Source organism: Lissotriton vulgaris, chromosome 7 (assembly GCF_964263255.1).
Source record: "Lissotriton vulgaris chromosome 7, aLisVul1.2, whole genome shotgun sequence".
Classification (NCBI taxonomy): Eukaryota; Metazoa; Chordata; class Amphibia; order Caudata; family Salamandridae; genus Lissotriton; species Lissotriton vulgaris.
In genome coordinates this window covers 1482138649-1482147465 of record NC_141695.1, presented here as the reverse complement: position 1 = coordinate 1482147465, position 8817 = coordinate 1482138649, and positions in this window count along the sequence as shown.

The following is an 8817-nucleotide window of genomic DNA, read 5'->3' as shown; positions in this document are numbered from 1 at the left end:
TGTGCTGGCTTGATCGTGGTTTGGTGACTGTCTGGAAACCGAAGGTTTGCGTGGCGGACGGTATGTGGAATCGCTTTCAGAGGATGATGAGTCGGTTTGTATGTTGGAGGGTCTGTTACGGCGCCTTTGGGCATAGACGTCGGCCCATGAGTATACTTCATCCACCAAGTATTTGCATTGTCTTGCGTACACCACCAGCCTCCATGATTCTTTGGTGTTTTGACGGAAACACCACCCTTGAGAGCACCCAAAGCTGAACAGACTTCCACAAACTTTGTTTACAATTGCAGTGCACCACTTACTTCCTTTTCCTTATCAATTGTTGGTGTACATTTAATGTCGTCACATCACACCTCAATATAAATCACACAGCCCGGGGGAAGAGGGTTAGGGTTTGATGAATGGATGGGAAGGGGGTTTTGGGGAAAGGTTTGACAAGGAAAAACAGTATGCATGGACACAACAAAAGCAAACCACAATCTTGCCAAACAAGCATGATCGTATCCAATAACTCTATAAAGGGAGAAAAAGAAATGCATTCATGAAGATGATGAAGAAAACTTGATGGTTTATGATAATGAGTAGTACTTACTAACTAATACTACTACTAGACAGTACAGGGCAGCAGTATATTAGTATTCATTTTGCCTTGCCTGGGTGTATGCCCTCAGAGAGACCCAAATTACATGTTGTATTGGGCTAACTTTTAAAGATAGCAAAGAAAATTTAAAAAAAATAGTTGTAGGGATCAGTTAGCAAACAAACAGTAACAAAGCACACTGTTGTAATGATTGAAGAGAAAAAAAGAATCAAATTATTAAAAGACGTGATGAATGATACTAAAGTTACTGTATTTTCCTGGTCAAATTGTGGCATTGAATCTTGTCATTCCTCTTGGTCCTCCCTTCCATGGACGCTCCTCAGAACAATCTTGGTTGGGTCCACTGCATGACTGATGCGGATTGGTATGGTAAGTGTGAGTTGTTTCTCCCAGTATAGCAAAGGGTAAAGGCCGGCCTGTAAGTGTAGATGGAAAAGCAAAAGGAGTATTGAAAAATGAATGAATAAAAAAAAGCATCAATTACGTTGGAGTGCAAGAAGAGGAGAGAGATCACTTTCAGACTGAGGCGGCTTGGATACATTGTGCCTACTCTTCTGTTTACAGCATTAAGCTATAACAACAGGACAGAGCAGGCCCACATGGCACCGGGCCGTGACCCAACCTCCATTAAGCTTACATTTTGACAGAGCCAGACAAAGGCATAAACATCATCCTTGCATTTCCAAAATAAAGTGACTAAATCAATGCGCCGCTGTCAGTCATACCACTACACCCAACTACACCACTACATGGACATGTAGGTCTGCTGTGGTTCTGGTTGAATTGTTGTGTTTACCTTTTATGCCACTTCATGAAATGCAGTTATTCCATCAATCATCTCCGATCCTACTGACTGAGTGTGAAGATAGTATGGTCATCATCTGATTCATGGTATTGTACGTGTGTTGTTGTTCAAGTCAAACTCAGTCTGTAGTGTACCGAGTACAACTCTGACTAAGTCCACATTCCATATTCAATTCAATTCAAGCAAGCTTTATTCGACAATTGTCATAAAAGCATAAAATACATAAAATTCATCAGGGTTTTAGAAAAACTTAAGAATGTAGAAAGCTTAAAATACATAATAGCTAGTTATAATACAATTCATAATAGCTAAAATACACAATTTACAGCCGGACATTCCATATTAAAAAATTCAACGGATAAAGGCCTGCAGTAGTAGGAGTACAATTTGGTTATTAAACATGAAGTGAAACATAACATTGATTGTCACTTGAGTCACTTTGAGTTGGTAGATTAATTACTAGTACAGTTCGACTTCATTCATGCACAACGCGTCATCAACACAAAAAACAGCCATCACTCAGAGTCTGCATACAACGCATGCCATCATTACCTTTCTTACTCTTCACTTTTTCCGTCAAATGCCTGCATAGTTCTTCTGACAGGTGTGTGTTTTTTTACATAGGCAGTGGCCTCATTATTACTCCACATACATTTTGAGTGTTAGTCGTTGTTTTCGTATTCATCTGTGGCACTTTGTCGCTGTTGAAGTTGGTTCAGATGGTCAGTGTTGTGAGATGGGCCATGACCTTGATAGCGGTCATTGGTCAATTGACTTTGCAGAAATGTGACATGTCAGGCGTCAGCAAGTTCTTTGAAGAGCCTTGTCTTTCTCCACCAAGTACCTTCTGTTCTGACATTGATGAGCTTTTGAATGCCTGCTGACTCCGAGGTGATAGCCTAGTTCTGACAGTCATGAGTTTTGGCTCAGAATTAAAAGGTGGATAGCTATAGTCACGTTTCACATGTTCTGGAGGGACTGTTAGAGGCAACATTTCTTGTACTGTTCTCCACCAATGTCTGCCTTGAGGGAAAAAATTTATTAAGGGCGAGCCAGGAAGAAGGATCAGGACTTTGAGGAGTGGACAGTGAAATGCATAGAGGTGCAGCTCCAATATGGAAATCATATAACAAGAGAAGACAGTGGTGATGGGTTTGTTGTGGTTCGAACCAGAAAGACAGAGACACACACAAATAAAGTAAGGAAGAAAGTAACAATTTGAAAGCCTAGTTGTCAGGGAAGAGGTGCTCGTCCTCAAACTCTGGTGGTTCGACCAGAAATAGCAGGGTTATCTAACAGTAACACACTACTTGTGTCACTTAAGTAGCTCTCCTCTTCATGCTGTGATTCAGGCATTTTGTAATACGGTGATATAAAGTGCTGATTCATTTTGATCATGGTTAACCTCACCACAATTTTAGGGGAGAGATTGGTCCTTTTCACAGTTACAATGGCACCAGCAGCACTGAAAACACGCTCAGAGGAGACACTTGCGACCGGGCAAACCAGATACTTTATAGCCAGCCTGCTGAGCACTGGCCATTGGCTTCTTTTCCCATACCAATACACCAGTGGGCTTTGATCCATGAGAACCTCTGTTGTGTCATCCAGATAGGTCTGGACATCCGCTCAATGTTCAGGGTGGCTTCGATTTGCTTGGCCTGTTTTGCCTTTGCATCAGCAATGGACTTACCATACCCTTTCCGTAGAAACCAATCAGTTGCCATTTTTTTATGTGGCTGATGATCCTGTTGTTGCTGTTGTTGATGTTATTGGTAGTGTGGGTGACTGCTGGGAGCCAAACGCACTGCTCTCAGGCTCTGAAGTAGAATTTGACTCTGGATACCCTGTAGTACTTGTTCTGACCTGTGGCGGCAGGCCTCTAATTAGGAGCCGTTCGTTTTTTAAGTCAGTGGCTTCCTCAGCTTTCAAAGTTTTGTACTTGCCAACATCCACTTCTGAAAAAGGAAGTACTGCATTACTGTTCAGAAATACTTTTTACCATGGATCCAAAATTGTGGCAGTAATGTAATGTGGATATGACACAATGTTTTTTTGAATTCTTGTATTTTCAGATAAGCAAACGGCTAAGGTGTCTGCCAAATAATATGCATCTACTTTGTCATCCACACATGCTTACGTTTCAGACACCTCCTTCAGCTCTTGCTCTAGCATGTGCAACAATGGGATTGGTTGACCAATAGTACAGTCCTCCCTGCTGACTTCACGTGTGAAGACCTCAAAAGGAAGTAGCATTTCTAACAGGCATTTAACAAGGTCCAATTGGCCCATCTCAACGGTCATGCCTTTCACAGTAGGATCCCGTAATCTTTTCATGACATAAGCATTGAGTGGTATGTACTGCTCAAACAGACAATCAAGCATGTAATAAGTTGAGTTCCAACGTGTTGGCACCTCCTGGAATGAGTGCTTTGACTGGCATTTTATGCTCATGTTGAATGACCCTCAGCTGCTTCCGGGCTATAAAAGAATGGTTGAAATGTGTGCATATTCTTCTGCAGGTGGTCAGTAAGTTGCTGGCTTTGCTTTAATTTTTCAGAAAGTCTTGAACAACAATGTTAATGCAGTGGGCCAAACACGGTACCCTGAAATAGCCACAGTCTTTCATGGCCCTAACTATATTACTGCCTTTGTCTGTGGCAACAAAACCAATGTTAAGCCCTCTTGGTCTCAGCCACTCAAAGACCTTGCTGTTAAATGGTAAACTCATACAAAATGTTTGCCGCAGTATGAGATTTCTCCATTGCAAACATGGCTACAGTTGCATGTTTGCGAGTATCATTAAAAATCCCAGCAATGTCAACACCTGCAGATATCTTTTTTCTAACACCCGAAAAAGAGATCCAGTGTGCAGTGATGCACATGTAATTAGTGGCTTGGCAACTGGTCCACATGTCTTTCGTCAGGTGGATACTCTGAACAGCACTCTGTTTTAAGGCTTTTCCAAGCAATTCCAGCACGTCATTATGTAGTGCTGGAACAGCAACTCTGGCAAAATAGTAGCTGCTGAGAACCTTCCATTTTGGGCAGATGGTTGTCAGAAATTCCAGAAAACCCACCGCTTCAACAAAAGAAAAAGAGAGAAGGTCCAGTGCTAACATTTTAGCCAGCTTCGCATTGTACAAACGTGCTATTGGGTGGTTGCATTCGTACTGTCCCTCCAGCCTAGTAAACATGCTGATAATGGTAGGCTTCCTGGTATTCCTTTCTGTTAGGCTCAAAGCCGCACTTTTTTTCATTGCAGTCCCCCTTGGTGTCTCAGGCTGACTCTTACTCGTGTGTCACTGAGATGTTGCTGAGGGTGTGGGTGGTACCACTGCAGTGCTGGGGACGGGCTACTTTGTGTACCACTACGAGAGAGAATGTCTCCCTCTTCTTCCTGTTCTACCGTGATCGGACCTTCTACTCATTTAGCGCCACCAACAGCAATGGTTCCAGTTCTTATGTGGCGAAGGTGGTCCTCCCAGTTGATCAAATGGTATTTTTTCAGATGGGTCATTTGACCTCCGGTACCATAGTTTGTACCAAGCTTACCCCGACTAACAGAGGTATTACAAATGGAGCATAAAGCAATGTTCTCCTCCTTTTCGCTAACCGCAAAGAAGTCCCTTAGTGGGGAGCTTAACTTTTGTCTCCTGCTAGAGGTGACACTTCCAATGCCGGATGAACTGGAGGGTGCGTGTTGAATTTGACTCTGTGCAGTACCACTACCTACTTCTACTGAGGTGGTGCTTGTGCTGAATGTAGATTCAGAAAAAGAGGGGTGGTGATGGACAGAGCATCTGAATTAAGCAGACTACTCGTACCCAGTCAACAGATCAGGGCTTGATCCATCACCGTTTTTTAGCTCACTTCACCATCCCAGCTCAGAACCTGGCTACATGCAAATTAGTCTGTCCCTGGCCCAGTGCATCATGGGAACAGGGCAGACACAACTACCAAGCTAATTCTTATACTGGAAAGGAAACAAGCTTCCGGGGACCGGTTTCTGGCATTACAGCCGTCTTCGGCCCGGCTTGCTTGAAACCTGATGGTGCAGTGAGCAAGGGACTCATGTCTGAGCATACCCTACCACGCTTATGGTGGACAAAACGATTCAGAAAAAGAGGGGTGGTGATGGACAGAGCATCTGAATTAAGCAGACTACTCATACCCAGTCAACAGATCAGGGTTTGATCCATCACCGTTTTTTAGCTCACTGCACCATCCCAGCTCAGAACCTGGCTACATGCAAATTAGTCTGTCCCTGGCCCAGTGCATCATGGGAACAGGGCAGACCAAACTACCAAGCCAATTCTTATACTGGTAAGGAAACAAGCTTCCGGGGACCGGTTTCTGGCATTACAGCCGTCTTCGGCCCGGCTTGCTTGAATCCTGATGGTGCAGTGAGCAAGGGACTCATGTCTGAGCATACCCTACCACGCTTATGGTGGACAAAACGATTCAGAAAAAGAGGGGTGGTGATGGACAGAGCATCCGAATTAAGCAGACTACTCGTACCCAGTCAACAGATCAGGGCTTGATCCATCACCGTTTTTTAGCTCACTGCACCATCCCAGCTCAGAACCTGGCTACATGCAAATTAGTCTGTCCCTGGCCCAGTGCATCATGGGAACAGGGCAGACCAAACTACCAAGCCAATTCTTATACTGGAAAGGAAACAAGCTTCCGGGGACCGGTTTCTGGCATTACAGCTGTCTTCGGCCCGGCTTGCTTGAATCCTGATGGTGCAGTGAGCAAGGGACTCATGTCTGAGCATACCCTACCACGCTTATGGTGGACAAAACGATTCAGAAAAAGAGGGGTGGTGATGGACAGAGCATCTGAATTAAGCAGACTACTTGTACCCAACAAACAGATCAGGGCGTATCCATCACTGGTTTGTAGCTCACTGCACCATCCCAGCTCAGAACCTGGCTACATGCAAATTAGTCTGTCCCTGTCCCAGTGCATCATGGGAACAGGGCAGACCAAACTACCAAGCCAATTCTTATACTGGAAAGGAAACAAGCTTCCAGGGACCGGTTTCTGGCATTAACGCCGTCTTTGGCCCGGCTTGCTTGAATCCTGATGGTGCAGTGAGCAAGGGACTCATGTCTGAGCATACCCTACCACGCTTATGGTGGACAAAAGGATTCAGAAAAAGAGGGGTGCTGATGGACAGAGCATCTGAATTAAGCAGACTACTCGTACCCAGTCAACAGATCAGGGCTTGATCCATCACCGTTTTTTAGCTTACTGCACCATCCCAGCTCAGAACCTGGCTACATGCAAATTAGTCTGTCCCAGGCCCAGTGCATCATGGGAACAGGGCAGACCAAACTACCAAGCCAATTCTTATACTGGAAAGGAAACAAGCTTCCGGGGACCGGTTTCTGGCATTACAGCCGTCTTCGGCCTGGCTTGCTTGAATCCTGATGGTGCAGTGAGCAAGGGACTCATGTCTGAGCATACCCTACCACACTTATGGTGGACAAAATGATTCAGAAAAAGAGGGGTGGTGATGGACAGAGCATCTGAATTAAGCAGACTACTCGTACCCAGTCAACAGATCAGGGCATGATCCATCACCGTTTTTTAGCTCACTGCACCATCCCAGCTCAGAACCTGGCTACATGCAAATTAGTCTGTCCCAGGCCCAGTGCATCATGGGAACAGGGCAGACCAAACTACCAAGCCAATTCTTATACTGGAAAGGAAACAAGCTTCCGGGGACCGGTTTCTGGCATTACAGCCGTCTTCGGCCTGGCTTGCTTGAATCCTGATGGTGCAGTGAGCAAGGGACTCATGTCTGAGCATACCCTACCACACTTATGGTGGACAAAATGATTCAGAAAAAGAGGGGTGGTGATGGACAGAGCATCTGAATTAAGCAGACTACTCGTACCCAGTCAACAGATCAGGGCATGATCCATCACCGTTTTTTAGCTCACTGCACCATCCCAGCTCAGAACCTGGCTACATGCAAATTAGTCTGTACTTGGCCCAGTGCATCATGGGAACAGGGCAGACCAAACTACCAAGCCAATTCTTATACTGGAAAGGAAACAAGCTTCCGGGGACCGGTTTCTGGCATTACAGCCGTCTTCGGCCCGGCTTGCTTGAATCCTGATGGTGCAGTGAGCAAGGGACTCATGTCTGAGCATACCCTACCATGCTTATGGTGGACAAAACGATTCAGAAAAAGAGGGGTGGTGATGGACAGAGCATCTGAATTAAGCAGACTACTCGTACCCAGTCAACAGATCAGGGCTTTATCCATCACCGTTTTTTAGCTCACTGCACCATCCCAGCTCAGAACCTGGCTACATGCAAATTAGTCTGTCCCTGGCCCAGTGCATCATGGGAACAGGGCAGAACAAACTACCAAGCCAATTCTTATACTGTGCTGAATGTAGATCGCTGCCGGGCCTTTGCTTATGTAAATATGGAAGCTGAGGTCATCTTGGTGTTACCCGTGTTGGAGGTATGTGTGCTACATCCCTTGCAGTCATTTTGGATAGGGTAATAATGTTGGTCTCCATCTCCCCGGGCCGGGAGTGATGTTCGTGATGACTGGCTCATCATCATCATTATCCTGCTGTTTTACATCGACCTCCATAAGTGTAAGGCTTTCTGGAACCTTCCTTTTCCCTAGCCTGGTTTTGGGATGTGTCTCCCTCTCATGCTCAGGTTGTTGTGGCTCCCAAGTGACATCTAGATCATCAAAAGGGATGCTTAGCGAGCAACTCAATGGACTAACCATCCTTTTCCTTGTTGGGGATTTGAAAGAGAATGGATCTCCTGAATTAGTGGCTTCCTCTTCTTCTTCCTCTGCATGAGGCTCAATTTCCTGAACTGCCCGTACTTCGGGAGCAACAACAACTACTATTGCGGGCTTTGGTTGCGGCTGTTGTTGTTGACCACTTATCTGCTGTGTGCCCTCCTGCGTTGATTGTGTACTACTTTGAGATAGCGATAAGTATAGGTTATGCTCACCATCACTGCTCTCCACCATTAGGCTGGCTACCTCTTCCACACTCATTTGCTTGGTCCTGGGTTGGTGTGTTGGGGCCACTGATGAGGATGTGCTGCCCCCAGCTTGGCCCCCTGACCCCGCTGCTGGAGGCGTAATTTTTGGTGTCCCAAATGAGGTTTTGGGCGGCACACCAGACTTAAGTGGAGAAGTGTGGCTCACCGATTAGAGCGGCAGACCCTGAGGCAGAGGTCTGGTCCGGACCAGGGTTCATTCCCCGTCACGGCAGGGTCTTGGGCTCAATGTCCACGGACCCGATAATTCTCACCTCGGTGCCTACTCTAATCATGGGTTCCACTCTGCAACTCTGGGCAATAGCTTGCTTAATCTCCACACCGGCCCTAACAACGCTAGGATGCCTGGCTTTACCTTGGG